This window comes from Capra hircus (assembly GCF_001704415.2).
Source record: "Capra hircus breed San Clemente chromosome X unlocalized genomic scaffold, ASM170441v1, whole genome shotgun sequence".
Classification (NCBI taxonomy): Eukaryota; Metazoa; Chordata; class Mammalia; order Artiodactyla; family Bovidae; genus Capra; species Capra hircus.
This window is the reverse complement of record NW_017189516.1, coordinates 53,392,510-53,411,468: the sequence shown is the minus strand read 5'-3', so window position 1 is coordinate 53,411,468 and position 18,959 is coordinate 53,392,510. Positions and strand designations below refer to the sequence as shown.

General features: G+C 41.5%; 1 pseudogene; it reads left to right on the top strand.

Moving 5' to 3' along the window:
- Window positions 1-18,172: 18,172 nt before the first annotated feature.
- On the top strand, window positions 18,173-18,731 carry LOC102176594 (annotated as a pseudogene).
- The last annotated feature ends 228 nt before the right edge of the window (window positions 18,732-18,959 follow it).

The following is an 18,959-nucleotide window of genomic DNA, read 5'->3' as shown; positions in this document are numbered from 1 at the left end:
GACACTACTGAGCGACTGAACTGAACTGAATGGGCTCCTAGCTGCCTAAGGTTACTTGAGAACACAGCTGTGCATCACCGGCACATATGCTGGAGTTGGAGAAGCCCCTGTGGTTAGTTTGTATCCACTGTGTGCTTATGGTGCATGTGCAGGAGCTGGAAAAGTCTCTGGTTATTTTTGCAGCATATCTGTGAGCTTTCCTGGGCATGTCTGGGATGGAATCTAGAGATCAGTTTGCATCCTTTTCGGCTAGGCCAGCCCTCTTGCTTGTGCCTAACTTCTGACTTAACAGGTTATTTCTTTGTCTGTATGGACATGTGTCTTATGCAGACATATATCTTCATTTACTTCTCTTAGGTAAATATTTGGAAGTGGAATTGTAGGGTCTTATGGTGACTCTTGCTTGGAGAATCCCATGGAGGGAGGAGCCTGGTAGGCTACAGTCCGTGGGGTCGCAAAGAGTCAGACACGACTGAGCGACTTCATTCATTCACATGGTGACTATATTCAACATTTTAAGGAACTGTCAGACTGTTTCCCAAAGCAAGCACAACATTGTACAATCCTATCAGCAGTATATAAAAGTCCCAGCTTCTTCACATTCTCGTCTATACTTGTTATTGTCTATTTTTTAATCATAATCATTCTAATGGATGTGAAGTGGTATCTCATCTTGATTTTGATTTTGAATTTTCCTAATGACTGTTGAGTATCTTTCACTTGCTTATTGGCCATTTGTGTATTTCCATTGGTGAAATGTCATTCAAATCTTATGCCCATTAAAAAAAGTTTGATTGTGTTCTTTCAAATTTTTTGTTGTATGAAAACTCAACATGTATAAACGACTAGGAAAATTAAAAGAATTGTATTTTGAGGACCTGAAGGTTAAATTGGTCCACAGCCTGAGAAGACTGAGTGTGTTTGTTGCTCAGTATTGTCTGACTCTTTGCAACCTCATGGACTATAACCTGGCAGGCTCCTATGTCCATGGAATTTTCCAGGCAAGAATACTAGAGTGGGTAGCCATTCCTTTCTCCAGGGGATCTTCCTGACCCAGGGGTCGAACCCAGGTCTCCTGAATTGCAGGCAGATTCTTTACCATCTGAGCCACCAGGGAAACCCTGGGATAGTGTTAATCGTGTAGAGCTCCATTGTCCAATATTGCAGCCGCTAGCCACTTGAGGCTGTGGAGCATGTGAAATATGGCTTGTCCAATTTGAGATGCACTGTAGAGTAAAATACACATTGGACTTCAAACATTTAGTATGAAAACCTGAATGTAATATATTTCAATAATTTCTAATGTTTTCCTCAGCTTTGAAATATAACTGATAAATAACATCATGTAAATTTAAGGTGTACAGTGCAATGATTTGAAACATGTATATGTGTCAAAATGATTACCACAATAAGGTTCATTAACACATTCATCACCTCACATAACTATATTTTTATAGTGGTAACATTTAAAATATACTTGAATTGTTGATTACATATTGAGATGATCATATTTTAGATAGACTGACTAAACTTGAATATAGTATTAAAATTATTTTTACCATGTTTAAACTTTCTGAAAACACATGGCTGCTATAAAACTTAAAATTCAATACATGGTTCGCAATATATTTCCATTGTATAGTACTGTTTTTGAACCTTGACCATCAGGGGACTTTCCTGGTGATCCAGTGGTTAGGGCTCTGCCCTTCCATGGCAGGGGGCGTAAAGGTTCAATCCCTGGTCGAGGACCTGAGCTCTTGCATTTGCAGTGTAAAACAAACAAACAAACAAAAACCCAAAACAAAACTCTTGACCATCAGGAATTTTTATCTTCATTTGTAGAGAAATGGGAAGATATTGGTAAATTTTAAACACGGGAAAGGGATGACTATTTTTTAGAAAAAAAAAAAGAATGTAGTGAGGAGAACAAATTAAATAGGCAGAATTATTAATAATAATTAAGTGGGCAGTTTAGCAATAGTCCAGATGAAAGATGATAGTCACTTGATAATGATTGGGAAAAACAGCTTTCTGCTCAGAATCTAACATAATTATAATTCTGGAGAAAACATTTTTTAAAAAAATCTATGTGTAAGAGTGTATGTTAAGGCAAATATCAAATGAATGTCCTTCACAAGGGAGCTAAGATTTTAGATTCTTCTGTGTCTAAAGTGAAGATGAAAGATTACTTGGGGCACAAACACTTGTTCAGGGAAGAGCCACTTAAGTGGCAACTCGAGACCATGCCAGGTATGCACGAGAGCAGGATAAAGACTAGGCTTTGACCCTGACTGAGGGAAACCATCGGAGTGTTTTGAGCACAGGAGTGATGTGGCCATTGTCATTGCACTAAAATGTTGTTGGTGTTGAGGTATAATTGACATATAACATTATATTAGTTTCAGATTTACAACATTATGATCCAATATTTGTATCTTTTGCAAAACAATTGCTACAGTCAGTCAAGCATTCAAGTCATTGCATTTTAATTAGAAGACGATGCTGGTTGCTGTGCTCGAAATAGACTGGAGGGGGTGAAAGTAGGAAAAGAAATACCATTTAAGTGAACAATTCTTCACTTGTAAGCATTTTCATCATTTCTAATTTTCTCTAATTTTAAAGACAGAGTAATTAATGTTGTGCAATAATAAAATTATTTATTTAAAATGATAAGAATAGTGAAGTTTATTACATCATTCCTTTATTTCTTAAGATAAATTCTAAGAAATATAAGTCTTGGTCAATGAGGTCATCTTTTATGACATCTTTGACACACATATATATATATTGCCAAATTCCCTTCCAGAAAGTTGGACTCAGTTTATGATGCTGCTTTCCTCTATTTGTACTAGCCCTTGGTGGTCTTTCTCCTTCTTAAACTTAATCAAGCAGGAGCTCAAAGTATGCCTTTAATGATTTTTCTAAAATTAGATCATTATTTTCTTTCATGAAACATCTCTTCCCAGCATGTCCTAGTTCAGCTATTCCATTGAACTTTGGACAAATTATATAGTCTTTTCTGGTTGTTGTTTGGTGGCTAAAATCCAACTTTTTGTAACCCCATGGACTGTATCACACCAGGCTTTCCTGTCCATCACCAACTCCAAGAGCTTAATCAAACTCATGTCCATCCAGTCAGTGATGCCATCCAGCCATCTCATCCTCTGTCATCCCCTTCTCCTCTTGCCCCCAATCCCTCCCAGCATCAGGATCTATTCCAATGAGTCAGTTCTTCACATCAGGTGGCCAAAGTATTGGAGTTTCAGCTTCAGCATCAATCCTTCCAATGAAAATTCAGGACTGATTTCCTTTAGGATTGACTGGTTGGGTCTCCTAGCAGTCCAAGGGACTCTCAAGAGTCTTCTCCAACACCACAATTCAAAAGCATCAATTCTTCAGTGCTCAGCTTTCTTTATGGTCCAACTCTCACATCCATACATGACCACTAGAAAAACCATCACTTTGATTAGAGAGACCATTGTTGGCAAAGTAACGTCTCTGCTTTTTAAGATGCTATCCAGGTTGGTCATAACCTTCCTTTCAAGGAGCAAGTGTCTTTTAATTTCATGGCAGCAATCGCCACCTGCAGTGATTTTGGAGCACCCCCCCCCAAATAATCTGTCACTGTTTCCATTGTATCCCCATCTATTTGCCATGAAGCGATTGGATCAGATGTCATGATCTTAATTTTCTCAATGTTGAGTTTAAGCCAGCTTTTTCACTCTCCTTTTTCACTTTCATCAAGAGGCTCTTTAGTTCTTCTTCCCTTTCTGCCGTAAGGGTGTTGTCATCTACGTATCTGAGGTTATTGATATTTCTCCCGGCAATCTTGATTCCAGCTTGTGCTTCCTCCAGCCCGGCATTTCGCATGATGTACTCTGCATATAAGTTAAATAAGCAGGGTGACAACATACAGCCTTGATGTACTCCTTTCCCGATTTGGAACCAGTCTGTTGTTCCATGTCCAGTTCTAACTGATGCTTCTTGACCTGCATACAGATTCTCAGGAGGCAGGTGAGGTGGTCTGGTATTCCCATCTCTTGAAGAATTTTCCACAGTTTGTTGTGATCCACACAAAGGCTTTGGCATAGTCAATAAAGCAGATGTTTTTCTGGAACTCTCTTGCTTTTATGATAATCCAGTGGATGTTGGCAATTTGAACTCTGATTCCTCTGTCTTTTCTAAATCCAGCTTGAACATCTGGAAGTTCACAGTTCACGTACTGTTGAAGCCTGGCTTGGAGAATTTTGAGCATTACTTTGCTAGTGTGTGAGATGAGTGCAATTGTGCAGTAGTTTGAACATTCTCTGGCATTGCCTTTGTTTGGGATTGGACTGAAAGCCGACCTTTTCCTGTCCTGTGGCCACTGCTGAGTTTTCCAAATTTGCTGGCATATTGAGTGCAGCACTTTCACAGCATCATCTTTTAGGATTTAAAATAGCTCAATTGGAATTCCATCACTTCCTCTAGCTTTGTTATTAGTGACGCTTCCTCAGGCCCACTTGACTTCACATTCTAGGATGTCTGGCTCTAGATGAGTGATCACACCATCATGATTATCTGGGTCATGAAGATCTTTTTTGTATAGTTCTTCTGTGTAATCTTGCCACCTCTTCTGAATATCTTCTGCTTCTGTTAGGTCCATACCATTTCTGTCCTTTATTGAGCCCATCTTTGCATGAAATGTTTCCTTGGTGTCTCTAATTTTCTTGAAGAGATCTCTAGTCTTTCCCATTCTATTGTTTTCCTCTATTTCTTTGCATTGATTGCTGAGGATGGCTTTCTTCTCTCTCCTTGCTATTCTTTGGAACTCTGCTTTCAAATGGGTATATCTTTCCTTTTCTCCTTTGCTTTTAGCTTCTCTTCTTTGCTCAGCTATTTGTAAGGCCTCCTCAGACAACCATTTTGCCTTTTGCATTTCTTTTTCTTGGGGATGATCTTGATCACTGCCTCATGTACAGTGTCATGAACTTCTGTCCATAGTTCTTCAGGCACTCTGTCTATCAGATATAATGCCTTGAGTCTATTTGTCATTTCCACTGTGTAATTGTAAGGAATTTGATTTAGGTCATACCATATAGTCTAGTGGTTTTCCCTCCTTTCTGCAATTTAAGTCTTAATTTTGTAATAAGGAATTCATGATCTGAGCCACAGTCAGCTCCTGGTCTTGTGTTTTTTGCTGACTATATAGAGCTTCTCCATCTTCGGCTGCAAAGATCAATCTGATTTTGATATTAACCATCTGGTGATGTCCATGTGTAGAGTCTTCTCTTGTGTTGTTGGAAGAGGGTGTTTGCTATGACCAGTGCATTCTCTTGGAAAAACTCTGTTAGCCTTTGCCCTGCTTCATTCTGTACTCATAGGCCTAATTTGCCCGTTACTCCAGGTATCTCTTGACTTCTTACTTTTACATTCCAGTGCTCTATGATGAAAAGGACATTGTTTTGGGGTGTTATTTCTAGAAGGTCTTATAGGTCTTCATAGAACTGTTCAATTTCAGCTTCTTCAGCATTACTGGTTGGGGCATAGACTTGGATCACTGTAATATTGAATGGCTTCCCTTGGAAACGAACAGAGATCATTGTGTCGTTTTTGAGATTGCACCCAAGTACTGCATTTTGGACTCTTGTTGACTATGAGGGCTACTCCATTTCGTCTAAGGGATTCTTGCCCGCAGTAGTAGATATAATGGTATCTGAATTAAATTCACCCATTCCAGTCCATTTTACTTCACTGATTCCTAAAATGTCGATGTTTACTCTTGCCATTTCCTGTGTGACCACTTCCAATTTACCTTGATTCTGAGATACTGAGAACCCCATGAACAGTGTCTCCTGGAGTTTGCTCAAATTCATGTCCATTGAATCAGTGATACTATCTAACCATCTCATCCTCTGCCACCCCCTTCTCCTTTTGCCTTCAATCTTTTTCAGCATCAGAGTCTTTTCCAATGAGTCAATTTTTCGCATCAATTGGCCAAAGTATTAGAACAGTGTAAAGAATTTGCTTGCTAGTGCAGGAGATACAAGAGATGCAGGTTCGATTTCTGGGTCGGGAAGATCCCCTGGAGTAGGATATGACAACCCACTCCAGTATTCTTGACTGGAAAATTCCATGGATAGAGGAGACTGGTGGGCTACAATTCATGGTTCATGGTCAGGCGTGGCTGAGCAGTGCATGCATGCACGCATTTCCTTTTCTGGTTAATGCTAACAATTTATTAAGTTTTTCTTGTTCCTAAAGATGTAGGAACCTTGTCAAATTGGGACATTATTGATTTCCACTTTAATATTTTTTAAGTGGAATTGAATAACAAACCCAAAATAAGTTTAGGACAGGAAATCTGGGTAATTTTTTGAAGTTATTGTTGGATATTAACCTGTTGGTGAATTTTTAATCAGTAATCAGAGGATTGCTAAAACCCAAAAGAAAACTCATTACAAGTTGGCACAATTATGAGGGCAGAGTAAATGTTACACTTTTTGGTGAAGGATTTTTCAGAAATACTTCAAGATTAGACACTAGCCCTCCAGTTTTTCAGAATGAAGCCTCTTTTACAAAGACTTTTTTTAACCTGAGAAGCCTTAATGAGAAATCTGGAAATATTTGTTGGTAGAAAAAAAAAGATAAACTACAGTATGTTTATAAGTATGCATGCATATATTTAAGTATAATTTCTCTTTCTCTCTGTTCCCTGGAGAATCACTGGGTGGAATTAATTTTAAGAGACCATTGCCCAGGCCCCTCAAAGGTTAAATTAAATTGAGGAATGCTACTGCAATTTGATTATGTTTTCATCATTTCAAATTTGTCATCTAGTATAGATTTTAGTCCTATTTTCATATGTCTGTATAGGTCACCTAAAAGCCTTGTTCAAAATTGTATTTTTTTTTCTCTCATGAGTAATTTCTCTCACTAGGTAACCTTTGTCTTCTATGGACATAATAGAGGTGTTTATTTAGAAATAGCAAAGGAGAATGGACTCTATTTTGTGACATATTGAGTCATAAGATAGAATTACGCTTGTGTACTCAGCAGCTGACCTTTTCTTTTTCCCAACTTAGAGGCTGAGAAGAGGATTGACCTGCTGTTGTTGTTGTGTGGAGTGTAAAGAACCTGGGCTCCCAGACAGATAGAAGGAGAGGGTGACCACAGACAGGGTGAGATTTAAAGCTAGTCAGTAAGCAAGAAAAATAAATTTCTATCACAGACTTGCCCCTAATGTCTCCCATTTCTGAACACATTCCTTATGTTAAATTGCTCTTTACTGATTCTTCCAGAATTTTATTCCTTCCTCCTCCAACACTCCAGCTTTGCATCAGACATTACCACCTGCTACTCTCTTGTTGTGCTTGGCTCCAGATGCATGGTTCACTCTTTCTCGACAAAAATGTATCTTCAGGCTGCCTGTCATTCTTCCCAGTTCTATTCCTGCATCATTTTGGTGATTTAAATACCGCTGATTCTCATTCTTTGTGGTTCCGTAAAGTCCCCATAAAGTGCTGCACTCAATATGCCAGCAAATTTGGAAAACTCAGTGGTGCTCACAGGACTGGAAAAGGTCAGTTTTCATTCCAATCCCAGAAAAGGCAATGCCAAAGAATATTCAAACTGCTGCACAATTGCACTCATCTCACATGCTAGCAAGTAATGCTCAAAATTCTCCAAGCCAGGCTTCAACAATACGTGAGCTATGAACTTCCAGATGTTCAAGCTGGATTTAGAAAAGGCAGAGGAACCAGAGATCAAATTGCCAACATCGGCTGGATCATCGAAAAAGCAAGAGAGTTCCAGAAAAACATCTATTTTATTGACTACACCAAAACCTTTGACTGTGTGGATCACAATAAACTGTGGAAAACTCTGATAGAGATGGGAATACCAGACCACCTGACCTACCTCCTGAGAAATCTGGATGCAGGTCAAGAAGCAACAGTTAGAATTGGACATGGAACAACAGACTGTTTCCAAATTGGGAAAGGAGTACGTCAAGGTATATATTGTCACCCTGCTTATTTAACTTGTATGCAGAGTACATCATATGAAATCCCGGGCTGGATGAAGCACAAGGTGGAATCAAGATTGCCAGGAGAAATGTCAGTAACCTCAGATATACAACAGAGAAGGCAATGACACCCCACTCCAGTACTCTTGCCTGGAAAATCCCATGGACGGAGGAGCCTGGAAGGCTGCAGTCCATGGGGTCGCTGAGGGTCTGACACGACTGAGCGAATTCACTTTCACTTTTCACTTTCATACATTGGAGAAGGAAATGGCAACCCACTCCAGTGTTCTTGCCTGGGGAATCCTGGGGACGGGAGAGCCTGGTGGGCTGCCGTCTATGGGGTCGCACAGAGTCAGACACGACTGAAGTGACTTAGTAGCAGCAGCAGATATACAGATGACACCATGCTTACGGTAGAAAGGGAAGAGGAACTAAAGAGCCCCTTGATGAAAGTGAAAGAGGACAGTGAAAAAGCTAGCTTAAAACTCAACATTCAGAAAACTAAGATCATGGCATCTGATCCCATCACTTCATGGCATATAGATGGGGAAACAATGAAAACAGTGACAGATTTTAATTTTTTGGGCTCCAAAATCACTGCAGATGCTGAGGGCAGCCATGAAATTAAAAGACACTTGCTCCTTGGAAGAAAAGTTATGACCGACCTGGACAGCATCTTAAAAAACAGAGACATTACTTTGCCAACAATGGTCTGTCTTATCAAAGCTATGGTTTTTCCAGGGGTCATGTATGGATGTGAGAGTTGGACTATAAAGAAAGCTGAGCACTGAAGAATTGATGCTTTTGAATTGTGGTGTTGGAGAAGACTCTTGAGAGTCCCTTGGACTGCAAGGAGATCCAACCAGTCCATCCTAAAGGAAATCAGTCCTGAATAGTCATTGGAAGAACTGAAGCTGAAACTCCAGTACTTTGGCCACCTGTTGGGAAGAACTGACTCATTGGAAAAGACCCTGATGCTGGGAAAGATTGAAGGCAAGTGGAGAAGGGGACAAGAGAGGATGAGATGGTTGGATGGCATCACCAACTCGATAGATATGAGTTTGAGCAAGCTCCGGGAGTTGGTAATGGACAGGGAAGGCTGGTGAGGTGCAGTCCATGGGGTCGCAAAGAGTCAAACATGACTGAGCGACTGAACTGAACACTGAATTAGTGAGCACTGAAATAGTGATGTGTCCTTCTGCACTGTTTGGGTCCAGGGAAAGCAAGTCCCCTGTCTTTGATGTCTGTGGCAAGGGTACCCTATGTTCCAGATTCGAACAACCTGAAATGTAGTAAATATCATGACATTGGGATCATAACTTTGAGGAAATGTTCATTTTAGCCCTGAGTTGATCCAGGTCTGCCTGTCAGAAGGACTTCAGAGTCCTGTGTCCCTACAGACTGCAGTGATCAATGAATGTGGGATGTTGTGTCTGTTTCATTTGTCATGAGGCCTTGGTCTGGGGGAACTGCTCCTGACTGGGGCTGCTGGGCACTGGCGTGCACGAATGGGGCTTTCATCACAGGCACCATAGGAAAAGTTGTTGGGAAGCTGTGTGTGTGGTGTCTTTGTGTCCAGGTGACCTATCCACATGTTGAATGTTGTTCTGAGGCAGCTTTGCATTTCCTACATGGGTATGGGGGCAATATAAGCTGTGCGGCTGGGTACCTGATGAGTGTCATGTGAGTTTCCTATCACTGTTGTACCAAATGACTATAAACTTAGTACCTTAAAACAATGTAAACGTATTACTGTAAAGTTTTATAGGATATAGAAGTCTATCATGGATCTCATGGAGCTAGGATCAAGGTGTCAGTAGGTCTCTCTTCCTTTCTAGGCTTTAGGGGAGGATCCATTTTCTAGCCTCCTACATTCCTTGGCTTGTTGTCTCTCCATCTTTAAAGTCAACAACAGTGGATTGAGTCCATCTCACAGTGCATCACTCTAATCTCTTTTGCCTCCCTCTTCTACTTTTAAGGATTCCTGTGATTGCTTTAGGCCCATCTGGACAATCCAGAATAATCTCCCTATTTTAAGGTCAGCTGATTATCAACATTCATTCCATCTACAATTTTAATTCTCTTTCTCATTTAACATAACATATTCACAGGTTCTGGGGATTAGGTCATGGACATATTTGGAGTGCCATGATTCTGCTTACTGCAGGTACCAGATGGAATGACGATGCTGTTTCCTGTCCTCTAACCTTCTATGAAGGGGTGTAAATGGAGATGAAAGCCTGCAATGTGTCTTGAATCTGATTGCTAGTTTGAATCTGCAACCACTGCTGTCTTAGTGCCTATTAGAACAATGTTTTGAGAGGGTGGATTTTTACTGGGAACATTACACATGTTCAAGCACAATTTATTAAGTCTCTGAAGGGGTCTGCTATTCTGATAATTGACTAATTTCTTAATTGTTCAGCTCCCAAGATATCTTTCCTTTTCAAAACCTCTGAAGATAATTTTAAGATGCTGGATAATGGGTTCCTGGGACTCTGATAGCTATTCAAATCTCCAAAGCTTTAGGACTTTTCTTGGCCATCAGAAAGAATTGAAAGCTACTGTTTTCTTTTAGAGGAAAAAAAATATTTTTAACCTGTGTGATATAAATTTTAAATGAAGCCAGTATGCTAAGCTGGGCTGCTGTAAAATGATTTTCATCATTGCACTCATTGTGTCAACCAGATCTTTGGCTCCAAATATGCTGGTCTTGTAAAAATCTTATTTCAGCTGTCAGGGTAATCAAAATGGTTTCAAAAGCTTTCCCTGAATACTGCATTGAAGTAAAATAATAAGATATGCTATCAAATGTCAGACTCTACAGAAGGAAAATACCAGATATAGGCAGCTTTTGCTTTTTTTTTAAAGTCTATTTTATTAACTTCTTCATTTGCATATAATTTTGAACAGACTATTCCTGAAATATACAGTTTCAAAGTCAGTTAGGTGGCTTTCAATCCAAAATTGAATTTGGGATGACATAATTAGACACAGAATTATAGAACAATATTTTCTTTATTAAAGTTATCTTTTGATGCTGCAGTTTGTTTTGTGTGATGGGACTTTTATAATGTTGTTGTATTGCGTGTGCAGAGAAAAAAATGATGGCTGCAGGTTTTATCCTTTAAAATTTTGATACTACAGATTTGCATTTCTAAAACTCTGTGGCCTACAGATGTCTTTAAGCTACATGATCTTATTCTTCTATTATAGCATACAAATGTTGTTGATGTTGTGGATGACATAGATGTGGAAATGAGGGTAAAATTTTGGAGAGAACTCACTGAGTAGTCAAAGGGTTATGCAGAAAATTGCTCAAAAGAAACTTGTATTTTAAAATATTACCTAGCGAAGTCAAGGTTGAAAACTAAAACAACCCAAGATCATGAGGCTAGATCTTTTTGGAGACATCCTGAGGATAAAAATACTAGGTTTGCTGTTGTGTGAGCTGGCTGCTCTAGAGCAGCTGGGGGAGTGTTTTCATCCTCCCCATGTCTCTTCCTCAATGAAAGCCTCTCAACAACCTTCCTGTCTGTCCCAGGCTCCACCTCCGACCACTGCTGTATTCAAACCTCTATTCTTCACACTCTTGGCATTGATTCTTGATGTCCATTCATCCATCTTTCTATCCAACAAGGTTTTGTTGAGCACCACTTTATAAAAAAGTCAATTATAGAAGAATCAATGAAGTTGGGAATGATACTGATCTGTACTATCTCGTCACTCAGACCTAGGGAAAAGAGGAAATAGATCAACTCACTGATTTCAGGGGTCTGAGTCTTGCCATCTTCATTTGTGCCGACTACCTTTGTGTGTCAAGCACTGGCAGGGTATTAAGATAAAGAAGACATCAATTAGCAAATTGCAAATGAGGACCAATTAATTGGGGTTGAAGATGGGGGAGGTGGGAAGGGAGAGGTTAGGCTAGAAAAAAAGGGACTAGACATATTTGTGAGGTGATTGGAACTTTCCATCACCATTTCATGTGCTTGCTATCTGTTAGTAGCTGCCCTCTCAAATTTCTAGGACATTCTATCACTCTGTAACTAGTAAAGAGACCTTTCCCTTCCAACCTCATTCCCATTCTCCACTGGGGGACCATGACTATCTCTGTCTCCATTCTCTGGATTCAAACTTTTCCATATGTCCTGTCTATATGTCTTCCGTCCCACTCTGCTATGGCAGAGTCCTCTTCTAAGGGCCATCTTGCCACTTGATTAACCAGTTAATGAAGATACATAAAAGGGAACATTCATCCTGCAGGCCGTACATCACTGCTCGTGACTCTAATGGAATTTAGCAGATCCACAGGGCTTTTACTACCAAACATACACACCATGTGACTGGTTACCTTTTAGTAGTCTTGATAGGAACTTTGCCAAAATACTGCTCCCAGTTCAGGAGCAGCCAGTAAATGGCTCTTGTGCAAATTCCTGTACAGTAAATGGCAGGAAGATGGCATACAGCTTTAGCTACAGTGTCTCTCTGCAGTAAGGGACAGTGACTTCAGAAATAGCAACAGTAAAACACATTACAAAAAATGGCCTCAATACTTTTCAGCTCCTTTCAGCAAGAGATGGAGTCTATTTCCTGGTCCTTGAAACTGAGGCTGACTTGGGGACTTGCTGCGACCAGTGACATCAAGTGAGTTCCAAACTAAGGCATCAAGAGGCCGTGCAGCTTCTACTTTTTTTGTCCCGGGACCTTGTGATTCAGGCAATCCTGCTGAGTGACGAAAAGCACATGGGCTGTCACTCCAGCCTACCAACCACCAAACACATGAACGAGACCACATTAGACCATCCAGTCATTAGCTGTTCACCAGCTGCCTCCGGAAGCACACACAAGTCCAGCAGGGAACTACTGAGCTAGCTCTGATCAGAATAACCAGCCAGCTCCCAGAATCACGAGCTAAATACATAGTAGTTGTTTTAATCTACTAGGAACTGCTATGAGCAGTCAAATGAAATGATTGTGATATTATTTTTAAACAGGAAAAATGGGATGGATTCAGCAGTAGAGTGGAGTGGGGTCTATAAAATTTGACTTTGTGACCCAAAGAGGAGAATAAGTGAAGAAAACAGGATATGAAGATGTATGTATCTAAAACTACCCAGAAAGCACAAATCTCTTGCCAGCTTTTGCTATGAAAAATCCAGAGTATTTGAATTAGTCTGAATATCTTTTGATTATTATTATTTAAGTTTATTTGGCTGTGCCAGGTCTTAGTTGTGACACTCAGGATCTACTAGTTGCTTCATGTGGGATCTAGTTCCCTGACCAAGGATCAAACCCAGGTTCCCTGCATTGGGAGCATGGAGTCTTAGCCACTGGACCACCAGGAAAGTCCTGGACTGAGTATCTTAAACACACCTACTAGTATGAAGGAAGATATTCCCAGTTCTAGATGGTACTCAGCATAAATGGCGTATGTCTCAGTTCACATCAAACTGAGATTTAAAAGTTGTTGATCTTGGTTGATATCTGTTTATAGGTATGATATGCTTGAGGGCAATTTTTTTTTTCCTGAAAAGAGAGGGGGTTCTTTGTTACTTTGTATGACCTGAGTGCATCTGGGAACACACATGGTTCAGTCTCTGAGCAATGTTATCTTCAAAAGCAGTGTGTGGCAGAAAAACATAATTGACAGCAATTCATATCTGTACTCAGTCTCTTGGAGGAAAAGAAAAGCCAAAAGGGGGAGTACATTAATGCTAACAAAGCTTAAAAGAGCATCTTCTTTCAGTTCAGTTCAGTCGCTCAGTCATGTCCGACTCTTTGCGGCCCCATGGACTGCAGCATACCAGGCCTCCCTGTCCATCACCAAATTCAGGAGCTTACTCAAACTCATGTCCATCGAGTTGGTGATGCCATCCAACCATCTCATCCTCTGTTGTCCCCTTCTCCTCCTGCCTTCAATCTTTCCTAGCATCAGGGTCTTTTCCAATGAGTCAGTTCTTTGCATCAGGTGGCCAAAGTATTGTAGTTTCAGCTTCAGCCCTTCCAATGAACTATTCAGAACTGATTTCCTTTAGAATGGACTGGTTGGATCTCCTTGCAGTCCAAGGGACTCTCAAGAGTCTTCTCCAGCACCATAGTTCAAAAGCATCAATTCTTCAGCGCTCAGCTTTCTTTATAGTCCAACTCTCATATCCATACATGACTACCGGAAAAACCATAGCTTTGACTGGATGGACCTTTGTTGGCAAAGTAACATCTCTGCTTTTTAATATGCTGTCTAGGTTGGTCATAGCTTTTCTTCCAAGGAGCAAGCGTCTTTTAATTTCATGGCTGTAATCACCATCTGCAGTGATTTTGGAGTCCCAAAAAACAGAGTCTCTCACCGTTTTCATTGTTTCCCCATCTTTTTGCCAAGGAGTGATGGGGACCCGATGCCGTGATCTTAGTTTTCTGAGTGTTGAGTTTTAAGCCAACTTTTTCACTCTCCTCTTTCACTTTCATCAAGAGGCTCTTTAGTTCTTCTTCACTTTCTGCCATAAGGGTGGTGTCATTTGCGTATCTGAGGTTATTGGTATTTCTCCCTGCCATCTTGATTCCAGCTTGTGCTTCATCCAGCCCAGCATTTCACATGATGTTCTCTGCATGATGCCGGGAGCCAGCGTGAGGAATTCCACCCGTGACAAGGTCATGCGGCAGAGCTCTGATGGCAAGGCTAATCAGACCTCAGGTTTTCCCCCTGGAATTTCCTGAGCATCCACCCCCCCAAAAATAAGAATCTGCCTGCTTTTTCACTCTTCTGATATTCTCTGGAAAAAGTCAAATCAGGGCTTTAGTCTTCTGCATTTGAAAGGGATGTTTCAGCTTAAACCCCCTCTGATAACTCTCTAGCTTGCCTAACAGGTTCCCCCGGACCTCTTACAGCTTGTGAATTGCTTACAGACCCCCAACCATGAGAGGCACAAAGCTTAAAGCATCTTAAAGATACAGAGCCTTTTCTAAAGAGTTAAAAATCATACTGGTAGAGGGTTTTCACTGTTGTCTCAATGACTGCTGCCAGGCCTCCATATTCTTTATCTTTTAGGCACCTGGGAGGATGTTAATCAATGTAAATGGGATATGGAAAAAGACATATAGTACTTTTGATGTTAGCAACACTAGACTTTTGAGTTAATTACTTTTCTCTTTGTTATATATCACTGCACTCCTCTTGTGTCCTTGCTATGTAAGAATGTAACTTTATTTAGTGCTTTCTGAGAGGGGCACCAGACTTTGGGAAGATCAACACAAATAAGTCTTCTGGTTGACAAACCCTTATCAGAAAAAAGGCTGTAAAATGTTAATTGGCCCTTTTGGCTGGAAGATGATGTAAATTACCTAAGACATACAACTAGGTATGCAGAGAGAAGCCTGGTTTTGATAAGAGTCTGGGCTGCTAACGCTGCATAACTTTGTATTACCCATTGATCTCCATGTTTTATCAAAAGTATAAAAGGCCTTCTGAACAATAGAGGACGGGGCCAGTCGCTGGACTGGTTTCCCCTGTGTCTCCTCTCTAATTTCTGGCTGAATTCCCATGTGGGGTGTGGAGGCTCACCATGTATACTTACTTGTCCCGGCTTTTAAGATCCATGCGAGGGGGAGCCCAAGGTGGGGCACCCCCCAATATTCAAGAGGACCCTGGTGGCCTAATGTAGATGGTGCAAGCTCCTTGTCTGGAACTTTATTGGCTTCCCACGTAAACCAAGTTATTCAGCCTTCTTTCTCCACTTAATTTTCCTACTACACTATTTCTTCCTAATCTAATCTTATATTTCTATATTAATAAATAAATAAGTTCTCCTTGCCAATGCCGTCCCAGCTTCGAATTCCCTGGATCCACCGGGGCTGGACCCCGGCAGCATATAAGTTAAATAAGCAGAGTGACAATATACAGCTTTGATGTACTCCTTTCCTGATTTTGAACCAGTCTGTTGTTCCATGTCCAGTTCTAACTGTTGCTTCTTGACCTGCATACAGATTTCTCAAGAGGTAGGTCAGGTGGTCTGGTATTCCCATCACTTTAAGAATTTTCCACAGTTTGTTGTGATCCACACAGTACTTGCGTGCATCTTCTTTAGACATCTTTATTCTTCTCAGTCTTTCTATAATGCCTTGTAGCAGCACTCCTAAGAACTCTCTGGAAGTGGCTCATGAAAATATAAAATGTTCTCTTCCCATTTTCGCTATAGTCTTTGAAAACTTCCATGGAACAAAAAGACATGGCTTTCTGGTCTCTTGACTATGAGTCTCCAGTCAAGTATAGAGCTAAAGATCTCTTTCTTGTCCTGTCATCTAAACTTTCCCCTCATCACTGTGATATTCCCTCATTCACTTACTCCTTCTTTTCCATCCCTATGTTCATGCACAGTGATGTCTTCCTAAAACTAGTGCTCCCAGCATCTGACTCTCTGTGATACATTTGGGCTTCTGGGGTGGGTAATCTATCTTTATTTCTCTAAAAATCATCTCATTTCCCAGATTTCATACTCAATAGGAGAAACTTGACATTTAACTCCCAAGTAAGAGTCCTTCTTTAGAACTAGGGAGAAAGTGGAAAGGGCTGAAATATTCATGTGTGTAGATATATATATACACACACACACACACACACACACACACACACACACACACATATATATATATAGCCTTATGTGATTTTGGATTATTTAAATATGAAATAATGTGATTAAAAACATAGTTAAAATATCTCATTTCTAGGACAAAATTTGAAATAATTTGGACCTCCCCAAATGAGAAAAGAAAATAATCACACATGTTTAAAGCTGGTGAACTAATTGGAAACGATACTACTGCTGTGGTAGCCGATAAACAGAACTGCATGGTGCTATTCTTTGTCAGCCCTACAGGAAAGTTATTCTTGAATTATAGAAGTTTTAATTATGAAAGATACTCTGGAAAATACCCTAGTATAAGCTGACTTCGCTATTCTGCCCTCTTGTGGCTTGCTTTTGTGCTTGAGGTACAGCGGAGGGGACTGGGGAAAGCTAAAAGGAGGGTCAGATTTTGAATCTTCATGAGAAAGGGGAGAATCAGACACTGGATGAGCTGCTTCAAGGTCCATGTGACAATGGGCATCACTGTGAAAGGACAAGGGCCAGTGTCCCCATTTCTCTGTGGCACGCAGGACCACAATGACGTTTTCAAAACTGGCAACTCTGGGACAAGGAGGGGAAGCCGGCAAGGATGTTCCGAGATGTCCATCAGCCATGTCAGCTTTAAGTCTTCCCCTAGTGGCTGCATTAGGAAAGACATCGATGCAAGGAATGTATGTTAGTCGCTCAGTGGCCTCTTGAACTCTTTTCAACCCTACGGACTGAAGCCTGCCAGGTTCCTCTGACTATGGGATTCTCCAGGTGAGAATACCGGAGTGGGTAGCCATTCCCTTCTCCAGGCGAAAGGACTGTGAAAATGGTAGGTGCTGACAAACCAGTCCATGGGGACAGGAGAGGCATCTTTTGAAGGCTTTTATTGATACTTTGGGGTGGGAGGATGTTTTTGAGGGCCTGTGTGAGCAGGAAGAGTTCAATGCAAGAACTTTGAGATGCTGGTGATAATCACCCTGAATTTATGGACAGGCTACTTTGACCTTGGAATTCTCATGCTACCTGTCCACACCAGTATGGTAGCTTTGCTCCTTATTCTCTTGTTGGGCGTCAGCTATTTTACTTAACTCTCTCACCTCTGATTCCTTCCTTGTAGAATGGAGGCAAAGAATCACCAAGAGATTTTTGTGAGAATTCAGCATTGCCATGGAGATGGGATGGGCGAGAAGGAGTGGGCTGCGGTGCGGAGCAGACCCTACTTCTTGACTGACTGCTGCAGTCCCTGCATGATCGCAGGGTGGGTAACCAGATGAATTCAGGCCCAGCAGCTCCAGGACAGGGAGACGAGGCCAGCGTTTCTCCAGAGACCCAGCATGGCCCATTCCTCTCTGCAACAAGGGATCAGTGCTACAGAAACTGGCGCTGTGGGCAGCGGGGATAGTGGCTCCCTGGTCATGATGGGTCTTCCCTCACCCGGAGACCCAAAGTTGCTACCTAAGTGAACTTACCCTCCTGCTTACGTGAGAGTGTGTTCCATGGACACAGCCTAGCAGGAAGATGCAGCCTTTTATGTCTCACTGGCTGCTGACCCACCAGTTGGATGATAGCATCCCCATGGGCTTTCCTGTTTCAGTTCTGGCAGCCCTCCGTCAGTGGCCTCTCACCGTCAGGAGCAGCCTGTACATCAGCAGCAGGGTGGCTGCCAGCAATAAGCTCGTGCTCTCCAGCAACCACATTAGCACAGTCCGCAGCCTCTCAGGGGGGACGGTGAGCACCTAATCTGAGGACATCCACTATGTGCAGGTGCCTGTGGCCGACACACCTACTTTGCAGCTCTGTGACTTCGACCCCACAGCAGACCACATCACAAGGTGGAGAGGAAGCAGGGCGCTACCCTGCCGTGATGTGCTGCTGGCTGAGCCCCTCTGCCACCCCCTGTCTCGCCTATCATGAAGTACCAGGCCATGGCCCCGCTGGACACCCACACATGGACCAAGTCCTGCCAGCTCATCCTCCAGCCCAAAAATGGCTTTTGGGAACAGCTCATCTACTATGAGTTCCAGCTGTTTGGCAAGAACACCATGACCATGGTCACTTCCCCCATGGACGTGATCCCTGACATCTAGGAGAGGGAGGTCTGTCTGATGGTTCCACTGTGAGCCATTCTGCCAGCCCTGGGGTCAGAAGTAGAGATCTGCCACTGATCCTCCACCAAGATCTCTCCTTAAACATTTTTCTTTTGTTGATACAGAAAAACTAGATGATACCTTTTGTAAGGGCACCGAAAAAGGAAGAGTGCTGTAGCTCTTAATCTTATCATTCATATTTTTAAAGATTCAGCTTACTAAATGTAAGATAGTAAAGATAAGTTTCCTACCCAGTGAGTG